The sequence below is a fragment of the Neopsephotus bourkii genome, unplaced genomic scaffold, assembly GCF_033783945.1.
Source record: "Neopsephotus bourkii isolate Nb327-2 ecotype Australia unplaced genomic scaffold, CSIRO-AGI_Nbou_v1 NB_593, whole genome shotgun sequence".
Taxonomy (NCBI): Eukaryota; Metazoa; Chordata; class Aves; order Psittaciformes; family Psittacidae; genus Neopsephotus; species Neopsephotus bourkii.
Window position 1 is genome coordinate 49,126 of NW_026901094.1, and position 19,997 is coordinate 69,122.

Genomic DNA, 19,997 nt, shown 5'->3' on the forward strand with positions numbered 1-19,997 from the left:
GTTTCTGTGCTCCCAAAACCTATAAGTACTACTTAAGGGCACTCCTGTAGGAGAAAACTGAAATGCTCTGATGCAACTTTGAACTAGAAATAGGTAGGGATGGGAGGAGCATGGCAAGCTCTTCATCCTCACAGGAGCTGCTGACTATTTCAGGATCATAAAAGGAGTGGACACGTTGAACACAGGAGTTGTGTTGTAACCAAACTTGTCATACGGTCACCAGCAGCAGGTTAATCCTCCCCTCAACGCACACCTACCACCTACTCTTGCAAGCTGTTCCTTTATACCGGTTGCCTCTTTGCTAATAAGCTTTGACAAGCAAGTTCGTTAATGTGCTCCCTGCCAGACTGCTTTAATGAGCTTTTCTCAATGCTTCCTATCTTATCTGGAGCTTGATAAGTACAAAATGTTCCTGTGACATCGCTATAAATCACATTTTATTGATGCATCTCAATATGAAACGCCTGATGCAGTCTGATGGTGTCTGTTTGCTTTGGAAGGCATAGTGTTGTAGAAATACAGGGCTGAGGTTTTCTTGTGACGTGGGCATTGCTGGGAAAGGATTTTCTTTGAGGTAGATGGGAGGCTTTTGCATGCATTGGAAAAATGGGACGTTGCCTGTTGTCTTCCACGTCAATCCATTATGGAATTGTTAATTTTGATCACCAATTTTATCCAAAATTAGGAAAATAGGGACTTTTTCTATTCCCCCTCTCAGGAATACATGAAAATCACTGGAGTGCCTTTGCTGTATACAGGTAGGCTGCCTGTGCTTCAGTCTGCAGACCTGAGCTGGTGGTTCCATTAGGTGCTTCTGTTCTGCTTTGTTGGCACACGAATGCGCTTAAGATGAAGGGAGTAATTGAGAAGGTGGATGGAATCAAAAAGCCTACCTGGTGCAAGCTGCACAAACCTAGTGGTGGTGTGAACTCTGCTCAACATGAGGAGCCTAGAGACAAAGGTAATCCGTGCTGGACCAATTGGTTTCACACATTAACCTTGAGCAGCTTTAAGTCTTAGTGCTCAACAAATTGGCTGAGAATCCTTGGAGGCCAAGCCCATCTGACTGTGCCTTGTACTGCACTGCAGAGAGGTGGAAAAGGACTTCTGCAAGTGTTATTTAGCTGGGTTTTTCAGAGTGAAGATTCCCTCTCTGCACAAAGCAGCCCTGCTGTGGGACATACATGTCAGGAAGGTTCAATTCCTGTGATTAATCTTATAAGCATGAGTTTAAATGCCTCCATGCCTTCTGTATCCATAAAAGAAACACAAGGTGCTTGTCCTCCATCAACTGTGTGGGTGGGGACTTTGAACTCGCTCTGATGGATGTTGCTTAGTGATGGTTTCCCATTGCTATGGGCAGCATCTGTTGGAGGAGCGCCCTGTTGTGCGTGTTCCTGGGTCCAGCCTTGGGTGTGATTGGGTTTACACACAGCAGCGTCAGTCGCGGATGTTTTGCAGGGGTTTTGTTTCAGTGCTTTCAGCTAACGGGCGTTGTTATTCATGCTGCTGTTTGTCTACCTGCAAAGCAGGCCGGATCCTTCAGCCCTTCCCCACCAGGCCTTTCTTTTCCTTGGATGCCAATTTTAATGGGGATCAGGAAGTTGAACGTGGGGAAGCTGATTGTGTTCGGGTTTAAATGGTGAAGCTCGGCTGTGTTTGTTGAGCCTGGCTCTCAGCATTTGCCTGCACTTGCATGTGAGAGTGCCTTTGAAGTCACACTTCAATACTCATCCAAAATAACTTTTAAAATAGAATGGTTTGGGTTGAAAGGACCTTAAAGCTCATCCAGTGCCAACCCTCTGCCATGGGCAGGGACATCTTCCACTAGATGACATTCTAAAACTCCCTTGGCCTGTCCCTACATCCCTTGTCCCAAGCCCCTCTCCAGGTTTCCTGCAGCCCCTTTAGGCACTGGAGCTGCTCTAAGGTCTCCCCTTCAGGAGCCTTCTCTTCTCCAGGCTGCCCCAGCCCAGCTCTCTCAGCCTGGCTTCAGAGCAGAGATGCTCCAGCCCTCGCAGCATCTCTGTGGCCTCCTCTGGACCCACTTCAACAACTCCACATCCCTCTTGTTGCCCTGGAACTGGACACAATATCCACGTATTGCTAACAATTCCTTTTCCAGAGCCGCTGCACCATCCCCCTGGCAGGTCCCAGGTTCTTGCTGTTCTGCTTTTGGTGCAGTTAAACAATGAAACCCATCAGTCTGTATAATAACTTCATGCATACCTGTTTACACATCCACGCAGGTGTTTGCTTAACAGTGTTGTGTAATACATGCTGTGAGTGACAATAGGTGCACAGAAATGTGCTTCTGAGTTAAGAGCATTGACAGTTTAAGAGTATGTTTCCCTCTTCTCTAAAATGCGTGTGGCTGTGTTATATTTCCAGCTCTCTAATGAGGACAGACACTTCACCCGACCAAATTAGATGTGTTCTGTGTGTTCTCTATAGCAAATGAGATGGGAAGAAAACAGGGCATTTTGTTTGCTTCCTCCTGACCAAGGCAGAGGCTTTACTCAACTGATTTTTCTGGTCTAACAACATGTAATCAGCATAGACAGCAATTTGAAGTGCCTGTTTTAATGAAGCTTTAATTGTGCAGGTGCTCAGCAACTCTATTACTGACTCCACAGCTTTCAGGGTGGAAAAGGGCAGCTGCTGTGATTGAAGAAAAGCGATCAGACCTGGGTATAATAATGACATGCACAATAATGACACGGTGCTGTATGAAAGGAGAGAGATGTTTGCAGTGGGGCTCAGTTGGCATTGCCAGGTTTGTGGTTTCATGTGTCTGCATGCAGGAAAGGAAGCAGTTTCTGTATTGGGCTTTATTGTGAGAATGGACATTTCTTACCAGAACTATGCTAAAATGAATTGAAAAATAGAGATGATGAAATGGATTCTTCAAGCCTTGAATGAAGTATTCTGTGTGGGCACTCATTAAGTTGTGATTGTTTGCTAAGGACTTCATCACCCTGGAAGCAGGAAAACATCACTTGGAAACATCATGTAGTAGTGGACTGAACATGGACCATGGATTCGGTGGCTTCCTGGTGCTGTCTGAATGATGCTATAACTCTCATGTTTCCAGGTGGAAGGGTCCTTGAATAATTCACATTACACGAAGTTAGTTGAACATCAGCCATTGAGAGTCTGCTCTTTTAAATGTCTGGATACACTTCAGGAGATGGGGTCCGTTCCCAGCTCTCCCACTTGTTTGATATATAACTTCTGAGGTGGCTTCTTCCTTTGTTTCTTGTCCTAGTTTTGTGCATGTTAATTTGGTGACTTAAGGTAGATTCTGCTAGTTCATGTTGGTAATGTGCTTTAGCACAGTGGGGCCTGGATTTCACCTGGTCCTCTCTACAGATAACACAATAACAGCATAGTTGATTAGAATTGCTGGCTGCTATTGTTTTAGCAGTTCTGTGTGGATTCGGTTGCATTAAGCCCAGTAAAACCATTTGTACTGAAGAAAAAGCAGCAGGAAATCACAGCTCCTGAAAGATGCAGTCTCTCAGCTATGTGCTTATCTCTTTATTGCCCCAAGAACGTTCATCATCTTCAACCTCTTCCCCTTGTCCCCTGCACCCCAGGGCAGCAGCTGGAAAGGGATAGTGCTTGTGTCCCCCCCCTTTCCCCAACTAGGAGTTCTCCTTCCATGAAACACATAGAGAAGCCCTAATCAAGCAGGGAGAGTGTCTGAGCCCCTGTTTTTCCTCCCCGAGCTGAAGTTAAAAATTATTCAATGTAGAATTCCTGGCCTGTGAAGCAGAGGCTCTGTACTGTACCAGGCAAAGATTTTCACCAGCATTCTCTTGCTTAGCCAAGGCTGAGATAACAGACACTGTAAAGCACTTGGTGGAATAAATCTACGGTTCCGAGATTCCAACGGGGTGCTCATCTTCCGCTGTGTTTTCCCTTTGCTGAATAAGGGATTGCATGAATTTAAAGTTGATATTTGACCTTTTTTTAATGCAAACAAGGCCAAATGAAGCTCCTCATCGTTGTTTTGCTGCTGGCTTTTTTTCTGGGCGTTTAAGTGACAGGAACAACTGGAGAGAACAAGTAAGTGTTTGAGTTTGCCTTCTCTAAGCGAAGAATGTTCTTGAGGGATGGTTGTAATTGTGCTCTGCAGTGTTTGGATGCAGTTTTGAGAGTGGGTTAGGAACAAAAGGGTAAAAATGGCTTGATTTTGAGACACTCATCAGGCTGAATGATAACAGCTCTCTGATGTGAGGTTACTCCTAGAGACGGTGATCAGCAGCAAGGTGATCCTTGCAGCTGACCTGTGTTGAAAGTTACCTGTGAGTTACTTCTGAGCTTTCTGATATAGGCACTGATACAATTGTTTGAGAAGCAGGAGGGAAATCACCATTGGAAGAAAAAGACAAACCACTTTCTAATTATTATTGTTTTAAGCACAGGGATCTGTTGTAATCTGTTTGTTCTCATCTCTCAGCTGTTTACTTGGGGATGTGAACTCTCACTGTTGGCTTATTGTAATCATCCATCAGCCTGGAAAAGCCTATTTCCTATTCAGAGGGATCTGAGATTTGCTGTGCATGTGTTAGCAGCAAAGGCAGATTTACATCACTGTGTTGGGTTTGTAGAAGTAGATACACAGGGAATCATTTACCCAAGGAGGTATGATACAAATCTGTGTGCTTTCTGAGTGGGGAGCTAAATAACAACTGCAGCTGGGTAGAAAGGTACAGCTCTTCAGCAGATGTAAAATGCATGCAAAGGTTAAGCTGTAGGAGTATTTCCAGCTTGCTGCCTGAAATTAGGTAGGCACTACTGAGTTCTGTTTGCTTGGTTCCTGGGGTACTTTATATGTCTATAAAAGCCCAGCATCCCTGGGAAGGGGAATTGTGTATTTTTTCTCTTAAAAGAAGGTATTGAAATGCTAGCAAAACTGGATGCTGTAACTTGCAAATTCAGGTTAATACTAGAGCAGAATGCAGGAGACAAATGTGGGTTTGGGCTGGAGATGCAATCATGGCAAAGAACCATTTGCAGCCCTCACCACTGTAGCGCCAAGCGTTCAGGGCAGTTTAAACCCAAATGAAGCCCTAAGGTTTTGGCCCTTAAGAACACTGTGGGAATAGCTGCCACTTATTCCAGTGGGAAATAGTCACAAATGCCTCTCCCCTCCTTTTGGGAATCTGTTCATCCCTGTAAAAAGGGTTCTGGGCTTTATTAGACAGTGATAAGTGCTGTTCTTATTATTGTGGTGCCTTTTCTTAGCAGGGGAAACTGTGCACAGTGTTTTCCTGTTGTTCCACAGCAGGAGCAGGGTATGGATGCTATGGAGGAAAATCAGTGTAAAAGGAGCCAGGACTTTTAAGGAAGTGTTTCCTTATTGCTAATGATTACACGTATTCATTTTGACAATGAGAACACACAAAAGTGCTGCTCTGGAATGACAAGACTTCCTTAATTTCCCTTCTTTCTTCCCTATACACTCCTCTGCTTCTGGGTGTCTCCACACTATTTCTAGCAGGCTGTGCCACAACCTGCCCTCGGGTGTCATGACCTTGCTTTTTAGTGCTGTGGCCTCCAGTTGAACCGGGGTGGTAATAAAGTAGCATCAGTGATTCCCTCTGCACTGTGAGGCTGGGAATCTTGGCTTCAATGTCTGGGGCTAGATCTGGTTGCAGGGGTAAAACTTCACTATATACGTGTATACATGTGTATGCATATGTATGTGTGTGTGAGATATATGATTATATATGACTTTATATATTATATATATTATATAATCATACAATAATGTATATAAATATGTATACTATATATAATCATATATATATAAAATCATATATAATCACACTCAGGAGCTTTCTGACCTTGCTGAGCAACTTGGTCTAGGGCATGGGGACACAGGAACTTACCTTTTGCCATCTCTTGATGTCAAGGACAGGGTCTTCTGATCCTCAGCTGAAGTACCATCCACAGGTCAGAAATGACCTCTGGTACAACCACTACCAGCTATTGGCCAGCTAAGATGCAACGAGAGAGATCTGATGTCCTATGAAGCATATTATATAGTCTTTCTCATGCTGTGGTGGCAGGGTATAGAACCAGGCTGTCCTTCAGGGGTTAAAGGCACTAGGTGAGGAAATTGCCTTAAAACCCTAGCCTGCTGTCTGCCAAACCTTCCTCCACCCTGGTTGATAACTCACTGGTGGAGTTCACGTTTCTCATGGGTGGCTGCTCTGAGTCAGCAGCCCTGGTGTGAAACCAGACATGAGCCTACATAAGGTGTGCAGGACCTCTCCTTCCTTATAGCAAACTTGCATGTTTCTTTGAATGTTTCCAACCCATAAAGCTATATAAATATCAAATGTTATTAAAATTCAGCTGTAGAGCTTTTAATTTGTTGTTATTCCAAGGATTGCCTCTTTGCACCTAAAGCAGGTTGAATATTTGCAAATCAGTGTAGTGGCCAATGCAAATCAATGTAGTTATGTGATGTGCACTCAGCTGAGTAGTTCATTGGCTCAAGTCCTAGAGGTTTAGAAACCTGAGAACTCTCAATTCCAATGTAAATGTGTGTATTTGATAGATCTTCTGCTTTCAATTACTTACAGCTACACATCAAAACCTTTCCCAGGAAAAACAGCTCTGTGCATTCCCTCTTATGCCTGGATCATATTTTAATCCCTTCTTCTGGGAAGCGTTTCCCAACAGGAAGAAACAAGGCTTCAGAAGACATGAATCACAGCTGGGAAGAGCATTGGTGGTGTTTTAAGCTGATGTTGGTCTCTTCCACAGAACACATGAGCGACAGATGCTCTATGAAAAGGGAGAAGACAACATGTTGTGAGAGATAACAATGGGAAACTTGCCATGAGATTAATCTAATCATAAAACAAAGTAACTAGAAATCAAAATGAAAGTGGCTTGAGAGAAGCTTTGAAAGTTCCACTATGAAACACTGTTTTATCAACTCAGAAATGCCTATTTCAGTGAGTATTGCAACAGCATTGAAAAATAACACTAATCTGCACCAATTAAAACCCAAATGGTCTTTGGTTTTACAAGCTCAAGTAATCTAATGAAGAATGAGGTATAAGGACACTTTTGCTTCTTAGATGTAGTTAGATACAGTAGGATGGACTTTGTAAGTACAAATAGAAGCCACATCCTTCCCTATCTGTGAGCACCTATCTGCCAGCGTGTTATTTTGGGGTATGTCATGGTATCAGAACTATTCATGTGACTATTTATATGTTACATACATGTTAGCTGTTTGTTCAGACTCTCAGCAGCCTCTTAGGAGAATTCCAGCTCAGAATCCTAAGGAATAAGGGTTCATCTTTTTACCAGGATGCTCCATCTCCACAGATAAGGACCACTGCAAACAACAGTGATAAAAGGTGTAATATTAAGGCACAAATGTGGGGCTTTTGTGGAGGCTTCCCATCAGTCTAAGAGCTGGAACACAGCAATATTCAAGTAACATGCATACTGTGTATTCTCTCTATTTCACAAACAGGGCACTGTTTCTGGAATTAACACCTTGCATGGGCCATTTGGGCACAACTTCATTCTTCCAGGAAGTCTTAATGGTGTTAAAGGTTTAAAGTTCCCTGGTTTGTATCTTATTGATCCAAGCAACCTGAGTGTGGTGCTGTATTAATAGAATAGCTCATTACACCGAGCCACTGCACTTCTGTAGATTGGAGGATGCTTTGGTTTCATGTGAACCATGTAAATCTTGGCTTGCTTTAGGAGAAGGGGTTGACTGTGGTAACGACTGATCTGAATCTCTGGTGATTCATACCATTAACTCACTTGGTTTCTTCTTCCTGCTTATATAGATCCACACTTTCCGTCTGGGGTACAGGATTCAGGTTGCTCTTGCATTATCCTGGTGTGATTAGCCCTTTATATGGATTGCAGTGACTCACATGAACCTTAGCATTTGCATTCAGGTAACTGGGCAAACAAATGTTCTAAAGGTATCTTTTCCCTACCTTAGTGCCTGTTTCTAGATTTGGACCTAGTAGGAGGAGTCAGACAAAGACTGCATCATATAATTAATCCTTCCATATCTTCTGCCTTTGGGATTGCTTTTAAAGCAGCCTTTGCTAGAAGGACTGAAACCTCACCAATGAAAATACTCCATAGGTTTGTTACAGGGGTGTTGAATAGCCCCCAAATAACTGCTTTGCCTGTGAGTCTGCTTTGAACCATGTTCTGCACGTTAGCAAGGAACATAAAGTCAGGAGAACAAGTTACTTGAAGCTCTTGGCTGATCCCCTGCAGCCCTTGATGGAGGTGGGGGTTCTCTCTGAACTGCCTGTTCTCACCAGCATGCAGAGCAATCAGGCTCAGATCTCTGGGTAGGGGATGTATGTCTTTATTTTTATGGCCGAAACAGCCTTATTTTCAATAAGGACTTTCCATTTCTTCTCATTTCCAGTTAGTCCATCCATGGGGAGAAGTTCTACAGGCCTTGGGGAAAGACTCTGATCTGGAAGGCAGTATTCTTTTCTTTGATCAGCTTCTAAAGCTCTCTGCCAAGTGGTTAAAAAGCCTTGAGATGTGTGAGAACTGGCTGCAGAGATCATGGGCATTTTCAAACATCTTGTTCTCTTGCTCCAATGTCTTTATTCTAACTTCAATTCCCAATAGATTTGAACCCCAAAGCAATTAAACCAAAGCAAAAGAGGCTTTGGCTTTTGAGAAGCTGGCCCTTTAAGCTTCTGAAGGTGCTAAATGTTTGCTGAGCTTAGTAGCAGGATGAAGTATGTGCTGCAAAGCTCCCAGGAAAGCAACAAAGCTCACAGAAGCTTCCCCTATAGAGCTCTCCATTGGCTTGCTCCCTGGAGAAGAGGGTGGGAGAATGGAGTATCTGCCAGAGGATGGGGTTCACTTTTGAGGCTGATTTCATGGTGCCTGTTTGCAGTGCTGATAGGGATTTCTACCCTGATTCTCACTTAAAGCAAGTGATACTGAGCTGAGGAACCCTGAACCATGTTAGCTCTTCAGTGGGGTGCTCATGTCGAATCGAGATGGTGCGTAACTGTTATGAAGGTGTGGGCAGGATGTACAAACAAGGACATGAGGGAAGTTTATGCAGGCTTTCAGGAATCCTTAGCTGAGAAACTTCCTGGAATGAGAACAGAAGACTCAGTCCCTCCCAATTAAATGATATTTCAATGGACCTAAACTTTATCCTCAATGGTGCACAGAAAGAAGGAAGGTTTCACCCTATTCCTTATCCTTTTCCAGGCTTTACTGTCAAGATACACACTTGAAATCCTTCTCATTCAGAGTTTCAGGCAATTGTGAGCTTCCTTTCAAGATTAGCTCTGAAGACAGCCTAGGTTTAACCACCTTGCCCTGATGAGGATGGCATGTTAATTAATACTTAGTCACTACTTAATGTCAAGTGCAGTTGGATGTGCAGAAGAGCAACCCGAATGCAGTTCAGAATCATGGTAATGAGGTTGTTCAGGTGGAACCTTTGATTTTACCCCCATTACAATTCCCTGGATTTCTGTTAATACTCGAACTCATTAGGAACATATTTGATTTTTCCAGGCAATTGATTTGCTTTGAATATATGTGCTAATGATCTTTCTTAGTGGGTTAAGCTTTTGGATGAGTTAATCAGCTCAGACTTATTCACTCATGGTCCACCTATTTCAGCTCTTTTTGTTTGTACAAAGGATGCTTTATTCAGTCTCAAGTTGAGTGTTTGCACCAATTAGCTAAGAAATTTCACTTCCAGTTTTCCATCTAGCTACAGGTTTGCCAGTGCATCTCCATTGTGATTAGCATTACCTCTGCTGTCCTTAACCCTCACCTGCAAATACAGGTGTCTGCCTTGGTTCTTGCATTAAATGTATCTGCTACCTTCCTTTGTGTCTTAACTGAGCTCTGTGGAAGGACTGTGCTCCCAGTCTAAAGAAGTTCTGTTTCCTCCTGCTGAACGTCAAGTGCATCTCTCAATCTGAGGTATATATCTTAGCACATGATAATAATCTGCTAGTCCTTGGGGTCTCCTTGGCTGACATAGCCCTCGTGGCAAAAGGCTGGCTGCCCCCACATGTGAACGTGGGTTTAGAACTGCAGTATAAAAATGAGAAAGCAAATCCCACACATCACATGTGAAGGGCCAAACCTTTGGCAGTAGTGATTTGGAGAAGGCAGTGAGACATCTGAATGTGAACCTCCAATCAAGCAATGGAAGGAGTCCAGTCCAGACGGGAAATAGAGGATGGGGAAATCATTCTTTAGTGACTCATCTATCCCTTTTCTGCTAGTGCATTAGCTTCCATAAGGATTTATTGAAATCATAGGTGGAATAGTTCATATATCTGAGGCAAGAAGTTAGCTGATCCAGCTTCTATTGAGAAAGAATCATCCTAGAACCATCCAGCCTGACTCTGGATGCAAGCCTGCCCTTGTTATACATTCAGTACAGGAAACCCTCTACCATTAGGATAGTAAATCCAGTAAGTCAAGTCATGACCAGTGGATATCATTGCTAATTGTAGGGTGAAACAGCAGAGCGAGGGGTTAATGTGCTGTAGGTCAGTAGTGGTTTTTTTCCAGTTCAACCCAAACTGCCAGTGGATCAGGTTCCAAAGCTTGGTTAAGTTCCTGTACAACCCCTGATGAAACAGGAAAAACCTGTGAATTGTTGGCTTTGAATCCTGCACTGAGGACAAGGTGCACTTGAGTAACGTGCATGCTTCAGTGTTTCATCTGAATGTCCAAAGCTTCAGAGGAAAGGGAAAAGATGGAGCTCTTTCTATGAGGGGGGAAAGATCTAATCTGTTTACACCCTGCATTCCTTACATTCCTTTGGCAGTCTGCAACTATAAAAGCCCTTCGTCCCACCTACAGTTTGAGTTTAATGGAGCCAAGTCTTTCTGTAGAGGCAGATATGACATAATGCATGTAGAAGGCCTGTTATTTAGACACCAGGACACCTAAATTGTGATTATTGAGTGCTCCAAGCAGAGCTTGGTTTTCCTTCAGAGGAGGGGACAGGCATGCACCACCTTCATTCAGAAAGGCTTCTTTCCCTGGGAGGAACTTAGAAGTGTCCAGGAATGGGAATGCCCTTTTCAGAGTCAGAAGCTGAGGGTGGTTTTTGCTGCTTTTCCCTTCTCTTTTTTTCCTCTCCTGTTTGAATGTGATGACTCAAACTTGGTACAAAGCCAAGGCAAATAAAAGGTGCAGGCGCCTCCACTATGCTTAACTCCCGAGTTGCTGTAAAGAGAGATCACAAAGCAGAATGAAACTGCTTCCCAATCCTTTCAGGGTGCTGTGGTCCAGGCACTCTCCTGCCTGTGACACTAAAGGATTAGATGGGAGTTGAAGCTTTCTTATCTTGGCTGCTTTGGTTATTAAATCATCCTTTTCACTGCAGTTTATCATAGTGCTGGGGTTAACAGCACCTGGATTACTTAGGTTTACTTTCCCATGTGCACTCATAGCTTGGAGCCAGATGTTTGGTTATTCTTATTCATGTAACACCCTTGTGTCAGGCCATTGGGATCAATCAACAGCAGGATGCCCGTGGAATTTGGGCCAGGACCCAGGAGAAGTGAGCGTGAAGTGATTATTTCTGCCACGTTCAAACCACGATAGGCTTTTAAGGGCTGAAATGAGGTATTGGAAACTGTTTTGGTGTGTGAGGAAGGGGCAGCTGAACCTGTGACCTGTAGCCAGGATGTAGGGCCTGAATGTCGATCCAGATATTTGGATTAGGAAGCCACCAGGTCTTTTGGGAAGAGGATTTAAAAGTGATTTAAAGACTGGGATCTGCCTATTGCTAATAAATTTATAGAACATATCATCTCCATATTCAGTGAATTTCACTTGTGCTCCACTTGAAGGATGTCCAAAATATAGATGGATATGCATTCATCCAAAATATAGAAGGATATCCAAAATACACACCCCCCCCCCAAAAACCTAAATCCCTAAAATCCCTATCACCCTACCGATCACCTCTTCATAAGCCCAGCTGGGATACTTAACCCTTGGCTCCTTTATGGATGTGATTGTTTTGGAAGGGATTGCTGCTAGAACTGAATAAGGAGCACCTGGAATGCTCAGAAACTTTTATTGTGCAACTGAATAAAGCACTTGGTATCTTTGGAGCAGTTTTAGTAGCAATGTGGTGTTTAACCAGATGGTTGAAGCACTGAAGTGTTGGTCTCTGAGGTGGAATTAGCTTCTTCACCTATTGGACCCTATATCACTAAGAGCAAGCAGAGGCTTTTCTTCAGGTGGTTGCAGTGAAAGGGAACCAAAAAACCTCAGTAGCAGGGCCATAAATGCAAAGTTAAATGTCTCCAGGGGGTATAATATAGCCCCAGCTTCCAAGCTCTACAGTATTTAACTCCTGGTACATTGTGTCTGTCTCTAAACTCGCAGGGGCAAAGAGATTAGGTTTACTTTGAATGAAAGGATGTAAATCTCACACATGAATATCTTTCTCTAATCATGCTTTGAGAAGTCATTGAAGAAATCAGTGGCTCTGACAATTAACGTTGGAAATAAGGGTATGCTTTGCATAACTCAACAGTAATATCCTGCAGGTGTCTCTGAAACAAAGGCACTATGGGGGAGAAATGGCAGCAGAACAGCAACAGCTCCCATCAGAACTGATCTAAGCTCAGTGACCAGCATTTCATAATCAAAACCTGATTTGAATAGTGTAGCCTTGAATCACAGCTGCTTCTCTTCCTTCTGCGGCTTATGGGAGCTCTGATTTCATTTGCAAATGAAAGGCATAAGCACAGCAATATTAGTTCTGATACTAAAATATTCTCTGGAAAATAGTTTGAATATAATGGGACAAATCTTCAAAGCTTTTCTTTCTAATACCTCCAAAGAAACCAGACTGAAAGAACCCTCTTGAGTTCTGTGCAGCTCAATCTTGCACCAGCTGTGGCTCATGCTTATTTCTTCCTCTTACCTGTCTTTCCCTTTCCTTCTTCCTTCATGCACCCCCTTAAAAATCAATCAGGTAGAATAAAATCTTGCATGGTTTCAGACAGAAACACTTGAACCTGTTGCACAAATCCTCACTGAAATTCCAGCCAGGTCCCAGTGTTGTTTTCAGTCCTTCCAGAGCAGGGGAACGACCACTGAGTTGTGACCTGTTGCATCAGTTCCTTATTTTCCACTTCAGAAAGAAACCAAGCCTTTTATTTGGCACCATTCACGTAAGCTGAAGAGGCAGCCCCTGCCTTTAGAGATTTCCCCTCTCAGCTCTCAGAGCTAGGAAAAGACCTTGTCCTTTGGAAGGGCTGCACAGCTCTCCACAAGGATACAGAACTGATGGGCTAAGTCCTGCTTGTTGGGGGTGCTGGACATGTGGAGGGTGATATTTGGACCCGAGTACTTCCCTTAGGGTCAGCTTCCCCGCCCAAGCTGGGAATGGTTGTTAAGGGATGGCCACAGCAGCAGAGTTGCTTTTGGAAGCTCTTGAACAAGCTGTCTTGTGATGGGATTGGTACTGAGCAGGTGTGCTGCAAAGAGAAGTGTTTAAAAACAGATCCTTTGCTGTGTTCACAGAATCACAGAACGGTTTGGGTTGGAAAGGGCCTTAAGCTCATCCAGTTCCAACCCCCTGCCATGGGCAGGGACACCTCACACTAAACCATGGCACCCAAGGCTCTGTCCAACCTGTCCTTGAACACTGCCAGGGATGGAGCATTCACAACCTCCCTGGGCAACCCATTCCAGTGCCTCACCACCCTAACATGAAAGAATTTCCTCCTTATATCCAATCTAAACTTCCCCTGTTTCAGTTTTAACCCATTACCCCTTGTCCTGTCACTACAGTCCCTAATGAAGAGTCCATCCCCAGCATCCCTATAGGCCCCCTTCAAGAAGTGCTTAGGAAGCATCTTATCTACTGCAACACAGTGAAGCCCTGCTGACATGAGAGAGCAGGGCTGGTTTATAGCAGACCTGAACCTTTGACTGAAAGCCCAGCAGTGTCTGTAGGTGGCAAACAGGGAGGGCTCCCTCAGCCATGCAGATTTGCTTTGGTCTGTTCCATATTTACACTCTCAGCTTTGGGTTGACTCTTCCTTTGCGTGGTTGTGCTGCAGCTTTCAAACCATCCCAGCATCTTCTGCTCCAGTACATAACAACAGGGTCATCGATTAGGGAAGCTGCTGCTTGAGGTGCTGGTGGAAGGGTTGAGGCCTGTGAGACTCCTCTATGGAGGGTGTTACACAGCCGTGCCTGGCACATCACGCTCAGCCCAGTGAGTGTTATGGGAGCACACACTGCTTGGCATTAGGGGCACAGGAAGGGTTGCAGAGATAAGCAGCAAGTTAATGAGGCATAGAGGCAGGAAGAGATGACATAACCAAGCACAGGAGACTCAGAGTAACTAAATGCATTGCTGCAGAAGTGTATTTATTAGTCTTTGTAAGTAGAACTCTTCACACTCTCAAACTCCCTGTAGGCTGTTTTGGGGGGGATATTTTCCAGGTATAAATTCAGTCCTCAAGTACTGTCTAACTCTTTTCTTTCACAGCAGTCTTCTTGTTTCATCATTTGCATCCCTTGGCTCCATTTGTCATTTGTTTTGCTGCTTCTGTTTCCCCGAAGGTACCTCATCTCAAAGGAATGAAGTATTTTGAGCCAGTGCCCAGAGGCCCAGTGTTAATTTGTTTTATGGCCCTTTCCTCCTCTTTTTCTGCAAGCAGATATGGGTTTTTTTTCCACCAAGAGGAGTTGTTTGAATCAGCAAGTTGAAAACATCGCCGTCAATCAGTCAGGTTCAGTGTAATTTCCAAGCATCCAAGTGATTCAGGGAGTTCTATTTGTAGAGCTGATCAAAGCCTCTATGCCAGATTTGAAGGCATTTCAGAGTTTACATCCCTTGATTTGAAGGCGACTTCAGTTCCTAAGCACATGCCATAATGATTTCATGCCTTAGGGCTGACATCCTCTAAGGTATGTAGCTTCCCAGCATCTACTGAAATCATGGATGCTGGGGAACAAGAATCTAGGAGTTCCAAGATGCATATTTCAACAGGATGGGCTAAATTCAGTAATTGAGACTTCTTTTAGGGTCCCAAAATCCACAGTTAAAATACATGACTTAACACAGGCAGTAATTTCACATCTCTTTCTCTGCCTTCAGTCTCTTCCACACACCACCTGCAAACTTCCTTGTTTAGGAAGGATTCACATCTTTGGGTACATGGAGAAATACTGTCCCCTAAGCTCTCATTTCAGGCTAATTGAATGGGCTTGTCTCCTCTGCTTGAAGCCTGTGGCCTCCAACAATCCAAGCCAACCTCTGGCCTCAAACACTTCCCCAAACCCACAGCATCAAACGACTGCTTTGCCCAAGAGCTCTTTATGTGATGTGACTTACTGACAACAACTTCTGTGCTGTGTGAGCAGCCTGAAATCACTGTGCTTCTCTCCAGTCACTGCCTGGGCTGGGCTCAGCACCTTGCTCCTCTTGGGGAAAGCTGTTTAACTGCTTATCTCTATTACCTGAGGTTTGGTAAAGGGAGCCTCAGGGCTTTCTGCAAGGGGTTCAGGTGGCTGGGCATGCAAACTCAGTTACAGCAACCTTCTTAATGCTTGGGCTGTGTCCCCTAACACAGGCAAAGCAGACAACAGCCTGCCATGGGCTGTGAGGGGTACCAAAGGGGCCACCACTCTACTTGTCTACTCCAGTTCTGCAAAGCCATGGAGAGTTACACTGGCAGCAACAGCCCAGAGGGGTCAGGACATGGAATAGTCCAAGAGGAATAATAATAACTCCTATAGGAGGAGGCTAGGCCTTCCTAAAACTGGGAACTTCCCATCAACTCCCATTGCCTGGGAGCATCCAGGGTAGAAAGCCCATTCTCCAGTTCCAGCCATTTCCCTTTGGCTCTGTGCCTTCCACCTGAAGAGCTCTTCTTGTTTCCTGTTGCCTCCTCTTCCAGAAGCTTTCACTTAGCCCAGCCATGGGCAGCTGAGAGCCTCAGTCTGCCTTTGCTTTTAACCAACATTCATCTCCTTTGCTGCTCCTGCAGAGTGAAAGAAACAGCATCACCTATGGGCAGACGTCAGCTGAATAGACCTGGGGCCACAGACAGAGCCATCAGCCTTCACTGAAGCTGCTGACCCCGGCTGTTTTGGCTATTTGAGTTTGAATATTTGATCCATTAAAATACAGATTTGAATTCAGCCATGGTGAGGCATTAACAGTCATGCTCTAAATGATTAATAGAATGAAACAGTCTCCTGCAGCTCCAAACCGTAGATGAGCTCATCTGTCACTTCCAAGCTTTACTTTGTTCTCATCATTAGAAGGAGGAGGTTTTGAACCCATCAGAACTCTTCTATCTGATATAAATCACAGGTTTGAGCCCTTTCAGCAGCATGAAAATAAAATGGAGCACAAATGGGTAGAAAAAAAGTTAATTTTCACTTTTCTGAAGGAATTAAAGTGATGTAAGATACCTTGTCATTGAGACAGCGGTGTCAAACCGTGACTGGGGGGCTTCACAGCAAAGAAGCAAAGGGTGGTAAATAGCAAGATGGCTTGGTGATTGCTCTTGGCAAATTCATTCATCATCAGCATAATTAATCATTTACACATGATTCATATACATGATTATATACATATAATCATTTATACATTCCCGTTAGCTAACATAGCAAAATACAGCAGCTAAAATGTGCCCAACAGTGATAGAGTCTTTGCTTGAAAGGGTTAAGTCCACTGCTGCAATAAAGCTACTACAGAGCAACAGGGAAGTGATCAGAAAGCCATGGAATGAATGATGGAAGGGATGGGAGGACCCTGGGAGGTCACCTCTTCCACTGCCCCAGTTGGGAGGAACTCTAAGAGCCATCCCTAGCAGATCTTTCTTGATGCCACTGACAACAAAAACTGCCAGGGTCTGATTTTGCTCAGCACAGATTTGCTTTTCCTCCTGCTCTTCATCCTTTTTATTGCAGTTGCTTTCACTGTAACGATCCTCCACCCCTTAAATACAACTCAATGTCTCTTGACTTCTAGAGTCTGCACTCATTTAGCTCAATAGCTCCTGCTACTAGTAGATAGCTCTCAAAAAGCAGCACAATGGGAGGAGTAGCAGCACGGAGCTTGTCTTGTCTAATGAACCAAGCTGAGCGAGGCCATGCCAAGGTTATCTAGGTATGGTTCTATTTGATAGTGACTCATCCAGGGAGCTTCCTGGCTGGCCAACACCCTTTTCTACTAACTGCTCTGGTGGGAAGGGTGACTCAGTGGCTGCTTTGCTGGGAAGAGCGCTATGGTGCCCTTTCCATAGGGGCTATCTTGGAGGGTGCCAAGAGAGAGACATACATGTTCTAACTAGCTGGGTTTTCATAAGGGAGGCACCTTTTAGATAGAGATTGCTTTGTTCAAAGTTGGAAAGTAAAGCAGGAAATTCGGAGTTAAGGACAATACTTTCTCCTGATCTGAACCTCCCAAATGCAGAATCATAGAATCATTTAGGTTGGAAAAGATCATTGAGTCCAAGCAGCTGTTGGATCACACCAAAGCATCATCAGCATTCCCAGCAGGTTCAGTGGGAATACACTCTCCTTATACTATTAGCACAGTGTGGACTCTCACTTAACACAATCCTGACTGGTCAAGGGCAAGGAAAAGGGATGCTTTTCCCCCCTCACACCTCCCTTGGATTCACACAGTACTTGAGCAGAGTCTGTCTGGATTTGTATAGGGTAAATCTCAACTCAAAAGCTAAAATCTTGTCTCTGTCTGATGCTTAAATTACACAGTGTGTAATTTAAGGGCAGGAGCATCTGGCCTTTTGTCTGATGGAGTCACTTCAGGGAAGCTGCTTTCATCTGCACCTCCGCATCCCCATCTGTAAAATGGGAGAAGGGATGAAATGGTTCAACTTCTACCCACGGCAATGAGAGAGGTAATTGTTTCAGTAGCTGCTAAATCATCCCACCACAGTACCCAAGAGCTCCTTGAAAGCAGTGAGGTGTTAATCCCATTCCCAGCAGGACAAATAGCAGTTTTAAGGCAACCCTTCTTCATCTCAACTAAACTTGAGTGATGTTTTAAGATCTGAAGGGTTGGGCTCATCAGATGAATGAAGAGTAGAATGTATTTTTATATGCAGCATCAGGTGAGATTTATTGTTCAGAAACTGGCCTGAACTGGCCCTGAGTCTGTTGGCCCCAAACTGTTGGCTTCATCAAACCAAATGAAGCAGTTTTAGAAGTTACAACCACTAAATACTGGCTTTACCCATGTTGGTTTAATCAATGTAATCTGGACACAAAGCTCCTTCCCTCCTAAGTTCGTTGTTTATGGCTTTTCTCCCTTATATTTTTTATTGTTTGGTCTTTTCCCAGGTTTTCCTGGGTTTGATCCTCCCCCCTGCCCAAGACCAGATGCTTACAAGGTTTGCTATAAGCATAGTTCTGTGGGATTTGCTCATACCATCTGCTTTAGTAACTTGGCAAGTTAATGAGGAATCAGATGAAAACAAGCTCTGTATCTTGTCCTGGCACAGAAAGCAATGGGTGCTACTCTCCATCCCTATTTTCCTGGCTAGAGGATTTCTAGAGTTTCAGAACGGTTGCAGTATTACCAGTGATGAGTTTTGGAGGCAATTGTTATCCTTGCTTATGTGCCTGCTCCAATCTAATTAAAGCAGAAGGGAAAATGCACTCCAAAGACACACTTGGGTTCTGGGAAATAGAATAATGCTTATAAGAAATGACCAACACCATTAACCTGAAACACTCCAGTTTGTGAGCAGATCACGTACACATCAAAAGGCACTTGAATAGTGAAGAGTGCTGCAATAGTTTAATTGATACTTGCATGGGCTGAACCCTAAGCACTGAGTAAAAGCCCCCAGGCTATGCAATACCAGCTCCAAGCAAAGCCTGATGTTTGCACGTGTTTGATCACTGGCACTGGTTTGGGTGTGATGTATGAAAGGAACAGAAAAGGTCTTGAATCAAGCCCCATTGCAAGCAAGGGCAGGAGTGGACCGTGAGTGTTTGGGAGCAGTTTTGGTGAGTGGTTCACAATAAAGAGAATGCCCATGAAATGAATCCCTTCCCCTGTTTTCCCTTCAGGAAATAGTAATCAAAACACTTGTGTTTATTGGCCTTTGCATCCTTGTCTTCCAGATGTGAGACATTTCCCAAATAACTCCATGATGGAGAGGTTTCAATCAGTGCTCACTAGCTTAATGTTGGCTTTGGTTGGTCTTAGAGGAAAAACTACAGGATGGAAATGCCCTCTGCACTACTCTAAGTACTGTCATAAGGATACTAAAGAGAAGTTAAGACAACAGGTCTAGCTTGTACTGAATTCTGAAGGCTTAAGGGTACTGTAAGTGATCCCTTGCAGTTGGATGCTTGCTGTAGCATGCTGTCAAGAAAATCAGATGCTACATTGATGACCCTGTCTTCTCAAGTAGCTCTCATAACGAAAGATGCCTCTGTGTAGGCATCACCTAATCTGGAGTAAGCAGCAGCATATGGAAGGTTGTTTACACCTCAGTTGGTGAGCCTCAAACCAAAGTGATGTGGAAGTGGGAATGATTTGATAACTGAGAAAAGGATGTGTTATAACTGGCTAGTTCAGTTCTGCCATTGGATTGAACTGTGTGGCCACTGCCCAGAATGCCCTGTTTCAACATGCTGCCATCACTTGGGGTTACACTGCTGCTTCCTTTTCCCCTATAGAGATGGTGGGGGTTTTCTACACAAGAGTGTTGATGGCTTAGGTAACACATTAATTAACTCTTTTACTGGCAAAAGCTGCTGTGATGTATGCCTGTGTGGTACAGGCTGTCAATTGAAAGGTCCCTCCATCTGTTTGCTTTAAAAGGAGCTAAAAAAGCCAAGCTAAAACCCCATCTCCCAGCTGATGTAAGGCTCAGCCCTTCTCCTCTCCTCCTCTCCCTCCCCACTAATCACATTATTCACTGGGATGGAAAAAAGCCTTGGTGTTAATTTCCTCC

At 44.1% G+C, this 19,997-nt stretch overlaps 1 long non-coding RNA gene across 1 annotated transcript in view; it reads left to right on the plus strand.

Annotated features, from left to right (window-relative positions):
- Positions 1-881: 881 nt before the first annotated feature.
- Positions 882-19,997, plus strand: part of LOC133211275 (uncharacterized) — a 44,538-nt gene continuing 25,422 nt past the window's right edge. Inside the window, exon 1 of the long non-coding RNA XR_009725170.1 lies at positions 882-961. This is a non-coding gene — a long non-coding RNA (uncharacterized LOC133211275). The remainder of the gene's footprint in view (positions 962-19,997) is intronic.